At 47.3% G+C, this 20,565-nt stretch overlaps 1 pseudogene; it reads left to right on the top strand.

The window, feature by feature from the left end:
- The first annotated feature begins 18,593 nt into the window (after window positions 1-18,593).
- LOC123163374 (uncharacterized) lies at window positions 18,594-18,732 on the top strand (annotated as a pseudogene).
- The last annotated feature ends 1,833 nt before the right edge of the window (window positions 18,733-20,565 follow it).

Genomic DNA, 20,565 nt, shown 5'->3' with positions numbered 1-20,565 from the left:
TGTACCTTCTCCCTTATTGGAAAGTAGTTCATCACAGAAATCAGTTCCAGTGATTCCTATACCAATTAGTAAGGAAGTTAATGATGATGATCATGAAACTTCAGATCAAGTTGCTACCAAACCTCGTAGGTCTTCCAAAGTAAGATCCGCACCAGAGTGGTATGGTAATCATATTCTGGAAGTCATATTACTAGACCATGATGAACCTACGAACTATGAGGAAGCGATGATGAGCCCAGATTCTGTGAAATGGCTTAAGGCCATAAAATCTGAGATATGATCCATGTATGAGAACAAAGTATGGACTTTGATTGACTTGCTCGATGATCAGCAAGCCATGTTAAATAAATGGATCTTCAAGAGGAAGACGGACACTGATAGTAGCGTTACTATCTACTAAGCTCGACTTGTTGCGAAAGATTTTCGACAAGTTCAAGGTGTTGAATACAATGAGATTTTCTCACTCGTATCGATGCTTAAGTCTGTCTGAATCATGTTAGCAATTGCCACATTTTATGAAATCTGGCAAATGGATGTCAAAACTGCATTCCTTAATGTATTTTTTAAAGAAGAGATGTATATGATTCAACCAGAATGTTTTGTTAATCCTAAAGGGTCTAACAAAATGTGCAAGCTCTAGTGATGCATCAATGGACTGGTGAAACCATCTCGGAGTTGGAATATACGCTTTGATGAGTTGATCAAAGCATATGGTTTTATACAGACTTTTGTAAAGGCCTGTATTTACAAGAAAGTGAGTGGGAGCACTACAGCCTTTCTGATAAGTATATGTGAATGACATATTATTAATTGGAAATGATGTAGAATTTTCTGGAAAGCATAAAGTAGTGTTTGAAAGAAGTTTTTCAAAGAAAGACCTCGGTGAAGCTGCTTACACATTGAGCATCAAGATCTATATAGATAGATCAAAACGCTTGATAAGTTTTTTCAATGAGTACATACCTTGATAAGATTTTGAAGTAGTTCAAAATGAAACAGTCAAAGAAGGAGTTCTTGCTTGTGTTGCAAGGTGTGAAATTGAGTAAGACTCAAATCTCGACCACGGCAGAAAATAGAAAGAGAATGAAAAGTCATTCCCTATGCCTCAGTCATAGGTTCTATAAAAGTATGTCATGCTATGGACCAGACCTATTGTATACTCTGCCCTAGTTTGGCAAGAGAGTACAATAGTGATCTAGGAGTAGATCACTGGACATTGGTCAAAATTATCCTTAGTGGAATAAGGATATAGTTCTCGATTATGGAGGTGACAAAAGGTTCGTCGTAAAGGATTACGTTGATGCAAGTTCTGGCACTGATCCAGATGACTTTAAGTCTTAATCTGGATACATATTGAAAGTGGGAGCAATTAGCTAGAGTAGCTCCGTGGAGAGCATTGTAGACATAGAATATTTGCAAAATACATACGACTCTGAATGTGACAGACCCGTTGACTAAACTTCGCTCACAAGCAAAACAAGATCATACCTTAGTACTCTTTGGGTGGTAATCACATAGCGATGTGAAGTAGATTATTGACTCTAGTAAACCCTTTGGGTGTTGATCACATGACGATGTGAACTATGGGTATTAATCACATACAGATGTGAATATTGGTGTTAAATCACATGGCTATGTGCACTAGATTATTGACTCTAGTGCAAGTGGGGGACTGAAGGAAATATGCCCTAGAGGCAATAATAAAGTTATTATTTATTTCCTTATTTCATGATAAATGTTTATTATTCATGCTAGCATTGTATTAACCGGAAACATAATACATGTGTGAATACATAGATAAACATAGTGTCACTAGTATGCCTCTACTTGACTAGCTTGTTAATCAAAGATGGTTAAGTTTCCTAACCATAGACATGAGTTGTCATTTGATTAACGGGATCACATCATTTTGACTTGACCCATTCCATTAGCTTAGCACTTGATCGTTTAGTATGTTGCTATTGCTTTCTTCATGACTTATACATGTTCCTATGACTATGAGATTATGCAACTCCCGTTTACCGGAGGAACACTTTGTGTGCTACCAAACGTCACAACGTAACTGGGAGATTATAAAGGAGCTCTACAGGTGTCTCCGAAGGTACATGTTGGGTTGGCGTATTTCGAGATTAGGATTTGTCACTCCGATTGTCGGAGAGGTATCTCTGGGCCCTCTCGGTAATGCACATCACTATAAGCCTTGCAAGCAATGTAGCTAATGAGTTAGTTACGGAATGATGCATTACGTAACGAGTAAAGAGACTTGCCGGTAACGAGATTGAACTAGGTATTGGATACCAACGATCGAATCTCGGGCAAGTAACATACCGATGACAAAGGGAACAACGTATGTTGTTATGCGGTTTGACCGATAAAGATCTTCATTAAATATGTGGGAGCCAATATGAGCATCCAGGTTCCGCTATTGGTTATTGACCGGAAACGTGTTTCGGTCATGTCTACATTGTTCTCGAACCCGTAGGGTCCGCACGCTTAAGGTTTCGATGACAGTTATATTATGAGTTTATGATTTTTGATGTACCGAAGGAGTTCGGAGTCCCGGATGAGATCGGGGACATGACGAGGAGTCTCGAAATGGTCGAGACGTAAAGATCGATATATTGGACGACTATATTCGGAGTTCGGAAAGGTTCCGAGTGATTCGGGTATTCTTTGGAGTACCGGAGAGTTATGGGAATTCGCCAAGGAGTACATGGGCCTTATTGGGCCATACGGGAATAGAGGAGAGAGGCCACAAGGAAGGAGGCCTGCGCCCCCCCTCTGGTCCGAATTGGACAAGGGGCGCAGCCCCCTTTTCCTTCTTCCTCTCCCCCTCTTTCTCCTTCTCCTACTCCAACAAGGAAGGAGGGAGTCCTACTCCTAGTGGGAGTAGGACTCCCCTTGGCGCGCCCCCTCCTAGGCCGGCCGCCCCCTCCCCCTTGCTCCTTTATATACGGGGGCAGGGGGGCACCTCTAGACACAACAACAATTGATCCCTTGGATCTCTTAGCCGTGTGCGGTGCCCCCCTCCACCACAGTCCACCTCGATAATATCGTAGTGGTGCTTAGGCGAAGCCCTGCGACGGTAGAACATCAAGATCGTCACCACGCCGTCATGGTGACGGAACTTTTCCTCGAAAATTGGCTGGATCGGAGTTCGAGGGATGTTATCGAGCTGAACGTGTGCTAGAACTCGGAGGTGCCATAGTTTCGGTGCTTGATCGGTCGGGCCGTGAAGACATAGGAATACACCAACCGCGTTGTTCTAACGCTTCCGCTTTCGGTCTACGAGGGTACGTGGACATACTCTCCCCTCTCGTTGCTATGCATCACCATGATCTTGCGTGTGCGTAGGAAATTTTTTGAAATTACTATGTTCCCCAACACTCTCCTCCGGTCGTGTTAGGTCAGCCCATAGGAACACTTTGGAGCAACATCCGGGTAAAAGCCACAGTAAGATCCCCTCCGTGTAGACCCGACGCATCCGTTTCCCCCTCCAGGTGCCGGCGGCGGTGGCGTCCATGAGGTGGGGCACACCACGGAGACGCGTGCTGCCTCTTCAGACATGCCACCACACCATACGACATGTATGAGGTCCCAGTGCGAAGCTCCGGTGGCATTGCTACCTTCCCAGGGCCCCCGTCCCGCCTAACCCTGTAGCGTTTGACCAGTGGAACTCTCCACCCGGTTGTGTTAGGTCAGCACATAGGAACACTTTGGAGCAATATCTGGGCCAAAGCAACAGTAAGATCCCCTCCGTGTAGACCCGACGTGTCCGTTTACCCCCTCCAGGTGCCTGCGGCGGCGCCGTCCTTGAGGGGGAGCACACCCCGGAGACGTGTGCCGCCTCTTCGGACATGCCACCACACCGTACGGCATGTATGAGGTCCCAGTGCGATGCTCCGGTGGCATTGCTACCCCCAGGGCACGCGGCTCCGGGGTGTGCCCCCCTCATGGGCGTCGCTGCCGCCGTGTCACTAGCGTCGCACCGGGTCCCTCACACACTGTAAACTAAAAATCTAAAAAATGTAATAACTGAATTTATTAAAAATGTAATAATTGCTTGTCCCTGGGCGAGGTGGGACAATTTCTTCAAAAAAAATATGGTTGCCATCTATGCCTACGGCCTGGACGTCAGCATAGGGCTCCTCTCTATGCTGACGGTCTGGCCGTCGGCATAGGGCCACCTTATCCACTCCTCCCGCTCCACTGACTTGTGGACCCGGCCTATGCCGACGGCCGGGCCGTCTGCATATGGGTGACCTTATCCACTCGTTGTTCATCCTCCTCCACCCATTCCCTCTTTATCTCACCCCGACCCCAACTTGTCTCTCGACCCCGACAGCTGCCGCCACCAACATCGCCCAACACCGCCACCCCGCCTCGGCCGCCGCCCCGCCCCGACCTCGTCCCCACCCAGGCCGACGCCCCGCCCCGCCCCGACCTCGTCCCCACCCCGGCCGACGCCCCGCCCCGGCCCGACCTCGTCCACGCCCCGGCCGACGCCCCTCCCCGCCCCGACCTCATCCCCGCCCCGAACTCGTCGCCGCCCAACGCCGCCGCCATGGCTCGACCTCGTCCCCGCCTTGGCCGCCGCCCCGCCCCGACCTCGTCCCCGCCGAACGCCGCCACCCCGCCCCGACTCAACCACATCCCCACCGAACGCCACCGCCACTCGGTGGTGAGGGGAGGGCCTCCTATCCGGAGTCGCCGCGCTCCCTCCCCGGAGCAGCCGCTGCCTCGACCTCCTCTCTGTTAGGTCCGGCCCCCTTCCCTCCCAAGAACATTTTTTCTGTTTTTCATGATTTTGCAGAGGATAAGAGGGCTAAATGTGATAGTTAGACACATAGATGGTAGTTAGATACATAACTTGTTCATACGGATTTTTTTTGAGATGGCGATGATTGTTAGATGAGAAGTGATAATGATGATTTTTTATGCTTCGATGATTTTGAGATGATGATGATGATGGATGATAGATGATTGGTAGATGATGATGTTGATGATAGATGATGATGTTTTTTTATGCTTCGATAATTTTTAGATGATGATGAAGTTTTTTTATGATTCGATGATTATTAGACGGTGATGATGATATTGTGATGTTCTATGAGTTGTGATGTTCTAATTTTTTGTCGCGATGGAATTTGCAGGCTTTGTGGTGTCGCATTTCATCGGAGTGACCGTTGTCCGGCGCGTTGGTCCCCCTGAGCACCCCTCTGCTGTTCAACTACTTCCTCTACAGCTGAGGGTGAGCTACAAGTCCATCTCCTCCATTTCTTCATATCACTAGATTTTATTCTCAAGTCAACTGGCGTAACTTAGGCGTCTCCCGTCCGAAAGGGTTGCATCGATAAATATGCATTCAATTGCATATTTATCACCGCAGCTCTTCCGAATTGTCCAGCGTTTTCCATGGACAGCCCGAGGATGTGTAGATTGGGTATGTTCTCTATGTTCTACCCCATTCCGAGACAGGATTTCGGCGGTGCCTCCCCATTGTTCTCCGGAGCACATTCTCTCGGCTATTTGCAGAGACGTGTATCTGGAGAACAGCGGGGAGGTGCTGCCGAAATTTTGTCTCGGAACAGGGTAGAATGGAGAACATACTCAATCTACACATCCTCAGGTGGCATTAGGACCCATCTTTACCTATTAGAGATGTAGGTGGATTCAACGCGGTAGAAACTGAAAATTTGATGTGATTAATTTAAGTGAATCCTTAATTATGTTGTGTGGCTTGCAAAAAAATAGAGGATGGCAGATAATCAATGGATGTACAGTTGTTTTATCCGTCGGAATCGAGTATCATCAGAGTGGATCGCGAAAACCGATGTGTATTTGAAGGAGATATTCCGTCATCCAATGAGAATTATCCCACCATGCCCCTGTGCGAGATGTGCCAGACGTCACCGTAGAAATCATACGGACATGAGTGAGCACCTTCGCACGCACGGATATATGCCCAACTTTGACATGCCGCCCATAAACATAGCCGAGCAGGACCGTGGTAGAGGGGAGGTGATGCGACAACGCATCGATGGATATGAGGACGGCGGGGTCAGGAACATGCTAAATGATGTCATTATTGCAGAAATGGCAAATGCGACACCTTTAGAGAATGATCCGGAGGAGCCGGAGGCAACCGCAAAGGCCTTCTTGGAGGTCTTGGCCTCGTCGAAGAAACCTCTTTATGCGGGTGCGAAAATATCTCAGGTGGATGCCATCTCGCAATTGATTGCAGTCAAGGCTGAGTACGGCTGTAGCCAGAAATGCTTCGAAGCATTCCTGGGAGTATGGGCTAACAGCCTCCCTGATGGTCATGAACTGCCGAAAGGCATGTACGATACAACGAAAATCGTGAAGGCGCTCTCTATGGATTATGAGAAAATAGTTGTTTGCCCGAAGAATTGCCTTTTGTTTAGTCACGAGTATGCGGATGACAAGTACTGTAGGCAGTGCGGTTCGTCTCTGTACATTGAGGTGGTCGGTGAGGATGGTGAGAAAAAGCAGCTAACCATCCCCGTTAAGGTTCTTCGGTATCTTGATTTTATAAAAAGACTGTAGTGCCTTTTCATGACGAAGGAGTCTTCCAAAACGATGAAGTGGCACAAGGAAGTTATAAGGTACAATCCAAAAAAAATCGTACATCCATCGGAAGGGGAAGCATGGAAGTCGTTCGATGAAGAATACCCCGAGGAAGTAGCCGAGGCTGGGAATGTCAGAATAGCCATATCAGGTGATGGGTTGAATCCGTATGGTATGTCGTCCAATCCATACAGTTGCTGGCCCATGTTTGTAATTCCGCTCAATCTTCCTCCCGGTGCCCTAATGCAACGCAAGACCATGTTCTTGTCGCTCATCATTCCGGGGCCTGATTACCCAGGGAAGCAATTGGGTGTGTTTATGCAGTCGTTGGTGGATGCTTTGCACCATTCTTGGTACTTTCCGAGGTTGACATACAACCGGGATCTGGAGAGAAATTTCTTGATGAAAGTTTGGTTGCACTATTGCATGCATGACTTTCCCGGCTATGCTCTATTCTGCGGATGGTGTACAAGTGGGAAGATGCCATGCCCAGTGTGCATGCAGGCTCTGCGAATGATTTGGCTGAGTAAGGGTGGCAAGTATGTAGCCTTTGACCTGCATCAACAGTTCCTCCCTCCAGACCATCCAGACAGGGAAGACAAGAAGAACTTCACAAAAGGCCAGGTTGTTCATGAAGTAACCAAGATTCCAACATTTTTGGGGGCAGATGTTCTTGCTCAGCTAAAAGCTCTCCAGCCTAAAGTCAAAGGCAAAGCCAAAGGCTTCGAGGGATATGGTGAGACGCACAACTGGACTCACATTACCCCCTTCTCGCAGCTTCCCTATTTCAAGGACCTCAAACTTCCTTACAATATCGATGTGATGCATACTGAAAAGAATGTGGCCGAGTCCCTTTTCCACACAATCCTCAACATTCCTGATAAGACGAAGGATAACGTTAAAGCTAGAGCCGATCAACAGAGAATTTGTGATAGACCACGTCTGAACATGAAGCCTCCCTCAGGCGGTCGAAAAAACTGGTTCAAGCTAGATGCTGACTTTGTCCTTAAACCGCCAGAAAAAAAAGGAAGTGCTTATCTGGCTGAAACACATTTTGAAGTTCACCAATTGTATGCATTGAATATAAGTAAGGTAGTCAATCTTTCAACGGGCAAAGTGACCGGCCTGAAGAGTCATAACTACCATGTACGGATTGAGCGGATAATGCTGGTGATGTTTCGAGGCTATGTCCCCGAGCATGTCTGGCGAGTGCTTGCCGAGCTAAGCCATTTCTTCCGCATGCTTTGTGCTAAAGAATGTAAAGACGTGATTGAAAAATTGCATAAGAAGGCACCGGAGTTGATAGTCAAGCTAGAGAAGATCTTTCGCCAGGCTTCTTTACACCGATGACACATCTCATTCTGCACCTCGCGAACGAGGTATTGTTGGGGGGGGCCTGTGCAGAATCGCTGGCAGTACGGCCTTGAGAGACAGAACAAGCATCTCCGACAGAAATGTGGAAACAAAGCTAAGATTGAAGCTTCCATAGCTGAGGCAGTTATCCTAGAGGAGGTGTCAGACCTCAGGACATCATACTATCCAGACCACGTTCCCCATCTGCATAACAAGGTGCCTCGATACAATATAGAAGAGCCAAAGTATCAACCCAGGCTCCATCTATTCAACGCGCAAGGTGGGAGGGCTGGGGCCTCGAAACCTTATAACATGCCACGACAAGAGTGGGAGGACCTCATGTTCTATATCTTGCACAACATCAAGGAAGTTGAAGAAGTGTGGATGAGGTAATACCACTACACCATTCCTTTATGTCTTCCACATCATCATGTTCTATGTTCACTTAGTCCCGGTCTAACACCGCTTTTCTTTTTTCTAGTGATTTCGTTCAAGAGGAATGGACGGGAATGAATCCTCCTACTGAGGCGGAGGCACTTACTCTTCTCCGTCATGGAAACCCTGGACGTAAAAATTGTGTTGCTTGGTTCATGGAGAAAGTAATTTTCCACACTCCCCTATTAAATACCTAGTTCAACATTTATTAGTTAACTAATGCACGCAACAATTTCAATTATACTTGTAGGGAAAAGATCCGAACATATCTATGGATGATGAATTGGGATGGGTTTCCATGGGTTTTGACCCTGCCATCATGACATGTAAAAAGTATGATGTGAATGGGTATCGCTTCCATACAGAGGAGCACCAGAACAGCCGGCCTGATCGCAAAACTATAAATACCAGAGTGTACACCCCCAGTCAAAATGCAGTAGACTACTACGGAAGGGTACAAAATATATACGAGATTAAATTCCACCAGGGGCACGAGACCCTAAGTCTGCCTGTGTTCAAATGTCGATGGTTCGATCCGCGGGAGGGGGTAAAACATACGCCTTCCATTGGTTTGGTCGAAGTTAAACCATCAACCGTCTATGCCGGAGCCGATCTCTTCATTGCGGCTACCCAAGCTACAGAAGTATATTATCTGCCTTACCCATGCTAGAAAGAGTACCTAAAGGGTTGGGAAGTTGTGTTCAAGGTGTCGCCACATGGTAAGCTACCGAACCCGAATGAAGACGATTACTACAACATTAACCCCATGACATACGAGGGAGTGTTCTATCAAGAGCAACCTGATGATGATGATGTGGTTAGAAACGATGACGCTAGACCATTGGGTGATGATGATGTGGATCCAAACGACGACGATGCACGGAATGATGGTGAGACCATTGTCAATGAAAATGACATACTTATGCTAGAAAAGTTAAACGAAGACGCTGACGACGAGGAAGAGCCTCCACCTCCGTCAGACAACGAAGATGATATGATTGATAGTGATGATGAGACGACCGAGAAAGAGGTTACAACAGTGATGATTCATATGGTTTCTAGCAGATGTACGTTTCAAGTCTTTTTTTCTATAGTTTAGGAATATGCCTTTTTATGCATTTTTATTAATGTGTTTATTATCATGCCTTTTCCTTCATTTCATTAATTTACTAATTTCTTATTCTCTTTTCAATGCAGGTTCGTGGAACATGGGCAAGGGGAAGGCCGACGGCATGGGTTTCCTACGCAAGGTCATCGGAGTGGTCGAGCACGTAATCCTCCCCCCCCGGCTACTTGACGATGACTCCTCACAGGGAGGTCGAGGGAGAGGTGCCCCTAGAGGAGGAGGGGGCGGGGGGAGAGCCCCTAGAGGGCGAGGTGGTCGGGGGAGAGCCACTACAGGGGGTCGCGGCCAGAAAGAGCGCACCCTCACTGACTTAGGGGTGTTGTCTTCCAGGCCCTCCTCTAGTGAGGTACCCTCCTCTGGCGAGGAGGAGGAGAAGGACGAGGCGGGCGAGGAGGAGGAGGAGGTTTGGGATGGGGCCGAGGTGGAGGTGGAGGAGGACGAGGAGGAGGGGGATGAGGAGGAGGTTGGGAAGGGGGAGGCAGGCGAGGAGGAGGGTGGTGGCGGGGATGATGGTGGTGGCGGGGAGCGGGTTGACAACAAGGGGTGGCTGCATGGTAACGCAAAGCTACCAAAGCAGGTTCCTGCTACTCGGGAGCAGAAGTGGCTCATTGAGCCCACGGGGAAAGAGTAAGTGCCACTTTATAATAATTTCATTATTTTGCTTGTCACATGATCATTCAGGTTGTTATTTATTTGCTTGTCACATGCTAATAGTTCATTCTTTTGCAGCAACTGGATATATTCTAAAGGGGTCCGTATTCCCAACGGCCTCATCACCATCTTGCTAAAGTTACACTAGCCGGGGTTGCACTGTCCGGATCCAGTCAGGCACCCGGACCATCGTGTCTTGGCCACGAGCTGGGAGCACTGGAAAGCGGCCCTCCACGCGGACCATGGGACCCATGCCAAGACCATGATCACCACTTTCTGGGTGAGTTCTCTTCAGAAGCACAAGTCCATTCTAGTTTCATGAATGATTTAACTCATGGCTTCTCCCATTCTTGTTTCATGCATGATTGTAGAAATTCTATCGAGTTCTTCCGGAGCACAGGGCCAGAGCGGACCAGATCGTGCTGCGCCAAAGCAAGAAGAAGGCCCGCCAGATGCAGTACGAGATGTGCTATGTGGCCATCTCGACATACCATCACGACTATCTTGGTGTGAAGATGACCAAGGAAGACGTGCGGAGGATGGGCATTACCTTGGAGAGGGACCAGTTCTTGAAGGTAAGTATAAAAGAGTTTTCATTATGCTTTCATTACCTTGTGGTACATTTCACCATTTCGTGTTGACATGCCATTATACTTTCATTATGTAGGTGTTACCAAATTGGTGTTATGGAAAAGACGAGTCCTGGGCGGCATTGGTGGATCTTTGGTGTGATGAGGCTGGAGTCTGGGCGGCTATGAGAGTCAAAAACAAGGCTAACCGAGGGAAGGAGGGAGTACATGCTGAGGGAAACCGAAACCACTATCTCCACAAGGCAGTTACTGTATGACTAACCCCATTAAACATTTTTCTTCTTCTATTTACCATCACTTTCTTACGTATGACTAACCTCTATTTGGTGGTGCGGGAGGAGAAACTGAAGCGGCCGCTCTCACACATGCAGGCGTGGGAGATCGCACATACGCGGAAGGACCCCAAGCCTAGCGAGCCCAAGTACTACGGCAAGAAGACCGCGCATAGGAAGAAGGCCTACTCCGATGGGTATCTGAAGTTACATCCTGACACACCTGACCCCATTGCGGCGGATCTGGACGAAAGGGTGGTGGTGGGCATGGGGCCGAAGGAGCACGGTCGGGAGGCGGTTCTCGATGTTGTGATCACTCCTACTATCTTCTACACACAGCTCCGTTGGATCGACCCGACCCTGAGCCAGCGCACGAGCACGCCCATGAGCAGTGCACCGTCATAGTCCCTCTTTCAGGAGCAGCAAACTATAAGTATTTTCCCTTTTATCTTCACTGCTCACTTTATTTTCCGCATTTAGTAGTTTTATGAGTTTCATCATGTCATATTGTACGCCTACATGGAGTACACACGCCAGGAGACCATGGCGTGGCACGACCGCCTTCATGCATACCATCAGCAGAGGGATCGCCAGATGCAGCACGCTTTTCAGGAAATGGCGGCCGGCAGGTGTCCTGAATGGCCATCGGCAGAGGGTCCTCTAGCACAACCAATGTTGCTGACCTTTGAGGAGTTTGTGGCACAGAACGCTGGCCCCTCGCCGGTTAGTTCATCGCCAATCTATTCACTCAAAGCATATCATGCCTTTCAACACAGTCATATATCTCGTTAAATATGTCTTTTCAACATCCAGGGAACCGGTGGATCAACCATTGGCGGTGGTCTTCGCAGCACTCCCGAGTCACGGAGCCCGACCACTCCGATCCACGGAGGCAGAGGCGGAGGTGGAGGCGGTCTTGGCGGTACCGCCGCCGCTAGCAGTGACGACCTGGGCTTTGGCGGTCTTGGCGGTGACGACCTCCGCGGTGCTCGACGTCCTGGCGCTTAAGCCTTTGGGTCACATTGTGGCGGTTCTCGATGCTGTGATACTTATATGCTTGTGATGTTTCTTATCTTATTGTTGTTTGTGAGATTCTTATATGCTTATGTTTATGCTTTGCGATGCTTCTTATGATGTGTGATGCTGCTCCTTATTGATGCTGCTTCTTATATATGCTTCTTATATATGTTGTGTATATTCAAATGAATTGAGCTGAAAAGAAACAGAAAAAAGAAAAAAAAACTAGACAGAAACTATGCCGACGGCCTGGCCGTCGGCATAGGCCTGGCGTGAGCTCCGAGTGTCCGACACGTGGCAGCTCTATGCCGACGGCTTGGCGGTCGGCTTAGTTTGAAACTATGCCGATGGCTTGGCCGTCGGCATAGACCTACCCCAGGATCGCCCAGTTTCTGACACGTGGCATGTCTATGCCGACGGCCTAGCCATCGGCATAGTTTCAAACTAAGACGACGGCTAGGCCATCGGCATAGACATGCCCCAGGAGCAACGGCGTCTCGCCACGTGGCGAGAAGCCAATGGTCAGCACTTGACGACGGGCGCCGTTAGGCGATGACGTTGCCGACGGCCAGGGCCGTCGGCATAGATGTACGGCCACCGTCGGGATAGGGGCTATGCCAACGGCCTTTCTATGCCGACGGTCATCCTGGCTACGCCGACGGATATGTTACCGACGGCCCTATGCCGACGGGGCCGTCGGCATAGGCCTGTCCCGACGGCTAGTCAGGGCTATGCCGACGGCCCTGGCCGTCGGCATAGGGTGCGATTCCGATAGTGTTTGTTCCTGGCAAGCGAAGAAGGCCTGAGAAGTTCATCAAGCATTTCGGGGTGTCCAGTTCAGTACAATTCAAAGTCAACAAGATCCGGTCCTTATAGAGAGAGTAAAGCGTGATAAAGTTATGTGTGATTGTGAGACCAGATCAGCGTGATACTGTTCAATGATCCACTTCCAGTCTTCATACGAAGAGGGAGAAGTGAATCCCGACTTAACATTGTTGGGAAGCTCGCTGGTTTGAAGTTTATTTCGCCACATTTACCTTTCGATGCCAATAGTAGGACTAGGCATGCGAGGCATCGGAGAATACAAGTGGATACGGTAACGCCGTTTGACAATCGTCGACAGGGAGCCCGATATCTTAGTTCTTTATCGGCCCACTGGTCCCTAGACCCTAGTACTAGATCGCATCACACCATGCGAAAGGCAAGTTTGATGCAGAAGATCGGAACCCGTCTTTCCTTTTTTTTGCAGTATATAGATCGAGGATAATCTTGTACCAGGGCTTCTAGCAAAGAGCACGATCCCACAGCCCCGCTCCTTGCTTTCCTGTATCTTCTACTCAATGTAGCCGCTCTAAGTAGACGACATGTCACTAAATTGGGTCAGTTGACCGTTCGCTCTCATCTCTAAATGCGGGTTCAGAAAACCAATAAGGTGCTAATGCCCAATAGTCAATATAGTAACATGCAAATGTGGCATTCATACATTTTTACATACTAATAAATGAATATTAACTACAAAAGCACAAAATAAACAGTGATATTCTCTTAAGATAATAAACAAACTAGATCGCACCGATAAATTCAACCATTTCACCCGCTGGAACTTGGAACTCATATGTTCTAATCAAATATTTTGAGCTCTGTCAAACAAAACAGATATGTAACGATGTTATATACAGCAATATGGGCAATCTTATTTATATTTTTCAACTCGAAGGTAATATGCATTGAAGTACCATAAATGAAAAGGGAAAAAACTGTTATGTTATTTAAATTTGGTTCTAGTTATCAGTTATCATAGCATTCAAGCACAAGATATTGTTTACGAAGATTACTGCGCCAAGAAAATGTATCGTCGTGGCTCCATTCAGCTTGATTACTTCTTTACTTTATCTTTTTTTATTCGTTGGCTTACATTGATTGCTACTAAACTTTACACCTCTTATGTACCAAGAAGAAGGATAATTGAGGAGTATCTAGAACAAAAAAGAAGAGGACAAAGCTGCTACGGTGAGATAAAAGAAGAGGACAAAGCTGCTACACCTCTTATGAATTTTGCTTCTTCCAGCCTTCTTGTGGCGAAAGATAAATAATTGTTGGACTTTACATTAATTTGTTCATTTGCTTGTGGAATTAGCAATTGTTTGAATTAATACATAGCATGAAACTCATCTTCCGCATGGTGTGATGCGATTTTGGAACATGTCTATAGTGCTCTGTTATTTCCTTGCTTCTCCTGTTAGTATCTCAACGGTCTTTTTCTTTGTTATACATTTTATTGTTCCATATACCGAACAGGGTGTTGGGAAGTCATTTTTCAGCTTGCTATAGAGAACAGAGTGCTGAGAGGAACTGACTCCAACAGGAATTTAGTGAGGGGAGCCAGTCCCTGTGTGGATTTTGTCCCACAACCGGGCAAGGCCTACTTCAAGCAATGTTGGGGTTATAGAGTTGAGTACAAGACACACTCGACAAAAAGTGGTCTTCATAAGGTGAGTACACATAATCAATAAAATGGTCGCATGCATCTTCCAGATGCAGAGGCCGGGGTCATTCTCCTTTTCTAAAAAAAATATAAGGTGAGTACACATGATAAGGCATCCATGCTATGTGTGATCATGGCACTAGATGAAATCAGGCATTGTATAATGGTCCATTACTCTTCCTATAAAGAGGGAGAAGGGATTCCCCGACTTATATTTGTGAGAAAGCTAGCTGACTTGAAGTTTGTCTCGCCACCATTACGTTTTCATGTATGTAGTAGGACTAGGCATGGGATGTATTGGAGAATGTAGTCGATGCTGCTTTATTTATGAATCTTATGGGATCTTAAACCACAGTAGTCAATGCTGTCAACTAAGCTTGTGGTGAAATCTCTAGGTTGAAGGCCAATTTTGGCAAATGTGTGGCATACCTATCTAATGTGATGATCTAGAAATCCGGGGCTCTCCCCGAGACTAAGAATGCTGGAAAAGGTTCAAGTTCAGTTTCTAATCGACAAGATGTCCTCAAAGCTGAAGCCATGTAAATAAAAGCTGATGTTGAGGTCGGTTCGTTTGATTCTTAACAACTCTATCCTAACTTCCACCCCCCACACTCTCACCTTTTAGCAGAGCTTTGTGCCTTACATGGATTTGGTTTATGTGGGATGCGAGGACATTGTGTGGTAAGGCTCTGCTAACCCCTTGATACTATGGACAAGTCCTTCTTCAGGGCGTCCTCTCATTGTTTACTCGTCTTGCTTCAACCTCTGTACAACTTTTTTGTCATCTTTATTGCAAAAGCAGAGCTCCTGATTGTTCCTTGTCAAAACAAAAACTTAAAGTTGCAGCCTATAACCGCACTGACAATACTAAAATATTGTGGCCGCCTATCACTCTACCACTACCTGGGGCTCGTTCCGTCCACAAGAAAACAAAAATCAACAATATACAAAAGTTTTTTTATTACATTACCATCCCATCAAAACCTACCAGACCTTTTGTCGAACGGTGAAACGAAATTCTAGCTGGGTTGTCCTATTGAAAGGTGGCAATAGAAGAACTTGGGCATATTTGCTTTCGAGAAGGATGATAAACCAAGCCTCTGCATCAAACGATGCACACAGACATCCTTATTATATTATTGAATATAGTCGAAAAAATAAATATATAGATCAATCCAAAGCCACATTCTTGAGGACCTATGTCGCTACACCTGCTAATTTGATAATATATGCTGACCAAGCATCAACACACACAATCTAATCTGGTGGCCTCACCAAGACGACCCACGACAAAGGGAGAATACCAACCGGTCTAGAAGACCCTCAGCATGCCCCGCGTACGCACGCTCCAGGAACCGCCGCCACTATCTTCCGCCTTCCCAACTCGAGGAGAGATCAACGCAATGACCTTGCCAGGACCAAATGTCCTCGACGCCACCACGATGCCAGAAAACACCACCATACATTCATCAACACACATCCAACACCGAGACCCCGCCGCGCTATGTCGTTGAGATGAGCCGACGCTGTAAATGCCATATTGCACCACTTCATGATCCAGCTCGCCGCTAAGACCAACCCAACGATTTGCACAAGCCAACATTCTCCCATGACGGCACCTTCAAGAAGTGAACGGTGCCGAAGGCGCCTTTGCCGTCCATCACAATTATGGTTTTCACCCGGAAGACAAATGGAGTGGTGGAGATAGAAGCAGATATGATGAACATCTTCATGGAGAAAAGACGGCGCCCGCGAGCGTTGCTGCTATCGTGGCAGACCAATGCTGGCTAGGGGTTTCTCCCGATCTAAATCGCCACCTCCAGCTCCAACTGCATCAAGGACCGGCAAGTATCTCGACTCAGATCTGCATGGAGAAGCACGCCACCACCTCCTGGCCCATCATCCTTGACGGAGGAGCCACCACTGCCGCCTTGATCGAAGCTGCCCCTCCAAGGCTCTTGCACCATAGATCACGCCCCACCGGAGTCCACGGTCCCCATGTTATCACCGGAGCAACGCCACGCCTCCAGGAGGAGCAGCAGCCGGAGGATGACCGTGTGTTTCCATGTATATATAGCCCTTGAAGGCAGCCATGCCAGGACCGCGCGACGTGAGCCGTCGTCTTCACCGGTGGCGCATGGGCTTTCCTGGCGGCCAGCTCTAGGGACGACGAGGGGAAAGGAAGGGGTGGAGGAGGCGGCCAGCTCTAGGGACAACTAGGGATAGTGCCCCCGGTCGAGCCGTGCGTATGTTGGACGGATGCGAACTTGAGCATATGACCAATGGAAATAGAAAGTTCAAATAAGATATCTCATTATCGAGCATGCAATTCTCATTTGTTTCTAATACAAATCAGAAATACACAGCAACCTCAAATCCGTTCACTATAGGTACAAATGACATGTTCTAAAGCTGCACAAATGACTCGCTCACGTAACGTGTACCGTGTAGTACACAATATATAGAGTAGGAATACACATTTGTGTTGGCCATGGTAATAACTATGGGCTTCCTTTAGGTGTTGAATATGGGCACCATCGGAGAGGTAAGCGCTCAGTGCAAGACTGTTGAGAAATCAATTACAAAGATCATAGCATCTAGCACTTCATGTGCGTTTGGTGAACCATTTCTTATAGAACTACCGCTCCTCCATCAACAAGAAGGCCATACAGGAATACGTAATCCTTGCCACGGCTCCCAGGCACCAGGGCCTAGACGACAGAGGCTCACGGCCATGGATAGTTTAGTGCTCACCTTTGTAGAGTTGGCCATGTCTAATGCAAATTCATGTTTTAAACCAAAGGGTGCCATAGCATCTGAAGACGATCGAGGCCGATTCCAGTGATGGCCCGGTTATTTCCTAGCAGCTGCAGCTAGCATCTGAAGAAAATTTTAGCGTCACTCAGTTTCTAAGATGCAATCATACAACATAGAGCTATAGCCGAGGCCTGCAGACGGTCGAGGCCTGCCGCAAGGGTCACGGATATGCGAGCCTGAAGGTCTGCAAGAGGAGCATGGCGAGAGGTAGATGGACGTAGCGAACTAACGCAGCGACAGCTGCGGCAAGAGCGGCCGAGGGCAGTTGAACGACCAGTTGGGCGTGCAATATGGGGGATGGCCCGTCGGGGTTGAGGTGGAGCTTGGCTGCCTGGGAGGTGAGATTGCCCTGCGGCGGTTTTTCCTCTCGACAGCAATGACAGATAGTAGTATAAACGAAGAATTTTTATGTGAAAATCGGGGTTTAAACTACCCTCAAGGGTGAGATTAGGAGGTTGTTTGGATCATTGCCCTGGGACACCATGCCAAAATATTTGTCGTTGACACAGCCGAGGTGCTCATTTGGATGTGTTAAGATATCTTAGAATCTTCTAGATGGTTTGTACGGTTGGTAGAGATAGGATGAATACCGAATCTGTTGAGATCATTTCGTACGTTTCAAGTATGTAACGACCCTTTCTTGTACGCCACGGATGGGGCTTTTCCATCCCTATATTAACACGTAACCGCGGCCTGCTACGGCAGGTAGAAACGCTTCCCAATTCACATGGTAATCAGAGCCAATCTTCCTTACCACATCTAGCTTTCCAATCTACCATCAATGGCGTCTTCATTCTCTGCGGCGCCTTCCCTCTTTTCCAACCAAGTTTCCAAAAAACTCACCAGAGAGAACTTCCTCCTATGGAAGGCACAAGTCCTTCCTCAAATTCGTGGCCCTGGCCTTTATGGCTACCTTGATGGCAGCAAGCCTGCTCCCGAGCCTACCATCTCCTCCACCGACAAAGATGGAAAAACGGTTTGTGCCGAATCCTCTCCACACCGCATGGGTAGGGATCGATCAGTAGATCCTTTCCTATCTTCTCAATTCCCTCTCAAAGGAGGTTCTCATCCATGTCCTTCATCTCGAGACCTCTGAAGCCGTTTGGAGCGCCCTCACCACCATGTTCGCATCACACTCCCGGTCTCGCATCAACAACCTCCGCATATCCCTCTCCAACGCCCAGAAGGGCAATCAATCTGTCCCGGCGTATTTCTCTCGCATGAAGGGCCTAGCTGATGAACTTGCAGCCGCCGGGAAACCCATCGGCGAGGATGAGCTCGTCTCCTTTATCCTAGCCGGTCTTGACATGGAGTACAACCCTCTTGTTTCTGCTATAGATGCCCGTACTGAACCAGTTTCTCTTGATGCCCTCTATGGTCAGATGGCCAATTTCGATCAGCGGGTTGAGCTCCTACAGAACGCCGGGGGTGGCTTCAAATCCTCGGCCAATTCTGCATCTCGTGGACGCGGTGGCTATCGCGGGCGGGGTGCTCCTCGTGGTCGCGACGGAGGGCGAGGCGGCAACAGCCGCGGTGGTGGTAACAGCGGCGGCAATGGTGGTGGTGCTCATCCCTCCTACAACAACAATAGGGGTGGGCGTGGTGGCAACAATGGTGCCTCCCGTGCTCCCGTGTGCCAGATCTGTGGCAAACCGGGGCACATCGCCACAAACTGTTGGTATCGCTACACCGACGACTACCCTCCGGAAGAGAAAACAGCCGGCTCCATCAACACCTCCAGCTACGGCATAGATACCAATTGGTATGCCGATAGTGGTGCTACTGACCACATCACCGGCGAACTTCAGAAGCTTACAGTTCGTGACAACTATCGCGGTAGTGATCAAGTCTACACCGCAGATGGGTCAGGTATGCACATCAGCCACATTGGGCATTCGGTTATTAAAACCCCTTATGATAAAATTCATCTACGAAATATATTGCATGTCCCATCTGCCTCTAAAAATCTCCTTTCAGTTCATCGAATTGCTATTGATAACAATGCTTATCTTGAATTTTGGCCTACTTTCTTTTTCATAAAGGACCAAGCAACGGGGAGTATTCTTCATCGAGGCAGATGTAGAGGCGGTCTTTACCCTTTGATCCCGCATAGGACTTCCAATAAACAAGCATTCGGTGCCATCAAGCTATCACCTTCACGGTGGCACGATCAACTTGGGCATCCATCTTTTTCTACCGCTCAACGTGTGCTTAGGAATAATAAGTTGCTGTGTCATGGCAAGTTAGACATTGAGTCTATTTGTGACTCTTGCCAAAGAGCAAAGAGTCATCAATTACCTTATCCAGTTTCGAATAGTGTGTCTACTGTTCCTCTTGAATTAATTTTTTCTGATGTCTGGGGAGATGCTCCTCTTTCTGTTGGTAGATACAAATATTACGTCAGTTTCATCGATGATTATAGTAAATTTTCTTGGATCTACCTTATCAAAAAGAAATCTGATGTATTCGAAGTATTCAAAAATTTCCAAGCACATGTTGAACGTCAATTTGGTAGAAAAATTCTCGCCGTCCAATCTGATTGGGGAGGCGAATACCAAAAATTAAATTCATTCTTTCAACAACTAGGCATATCGCATCATGTCTCCTGCCCGCACGCCCATCAACAGAATGGGTCAGCAGAACGAGAGCACCGTCATATTGTTGAAGTTGGTCTTGCTCTCCTTGCCAACGCATCCATGCCGTTAAAGTTCTCGGATGAAGCTAGGGCTGGGCATTCGGTTTATATGGTTAATACGGTTCGGTTTATTCGGTGTTTTATAATTTCGGTTTTGAAGAAATGGAAACCGAACCATACTAACCATAATATATCGGTTCGGTTTATTCGGTTAACCGAAAAACCAAAATACATGCACTCATCAGTATATATCACAAGAGCTAGCAACCTTAACATCAGTGAGTGCTTTATTCGGTCAAGCAAACTAGTGAACATAACTAAGTGTAAAATCACATGGGGCGTTACATGTATTATGTACGGAAGAATATGTGTGATGCGTGTAAACTAAGCAACTCATGCATTAATTGATACACTAATTGCTAGTATTCCATAAGCAAGCGCCGGGCATGCATACATACTCCTACGCGATATTGCATGGATAGAAATCTTAATAAGTTTTCAAACAAAAAAAAGAAATCTTAATAAGTACTTGCTACAAGGATACGGCCATTGACTATGTTGCATGCAAACAATAGTAAAATAATCTAAACAAATTC

This window comes from Triticum aestivum, chromosome 7B (assembly GCF_018294505.1).
Source record: "Triticum aestivum cultivar Chinese Spring chromosome 7B, IWGSC CS RefSeq v2.1, whole genome shotgun sequence".
NCBI classification, from domain to species: domain Eukaryota; kingdom Viridiplantae; phylum Streptophyta; class Magnoliopsida; order Poales; family Poaceae; genus Triticum; species Triticum aestivum.
The sequence above is the reverse complement of the archived record's forward strand: the minus strand, read 5'-3'. Positions and strand labels throughout refer to the sequence as shown.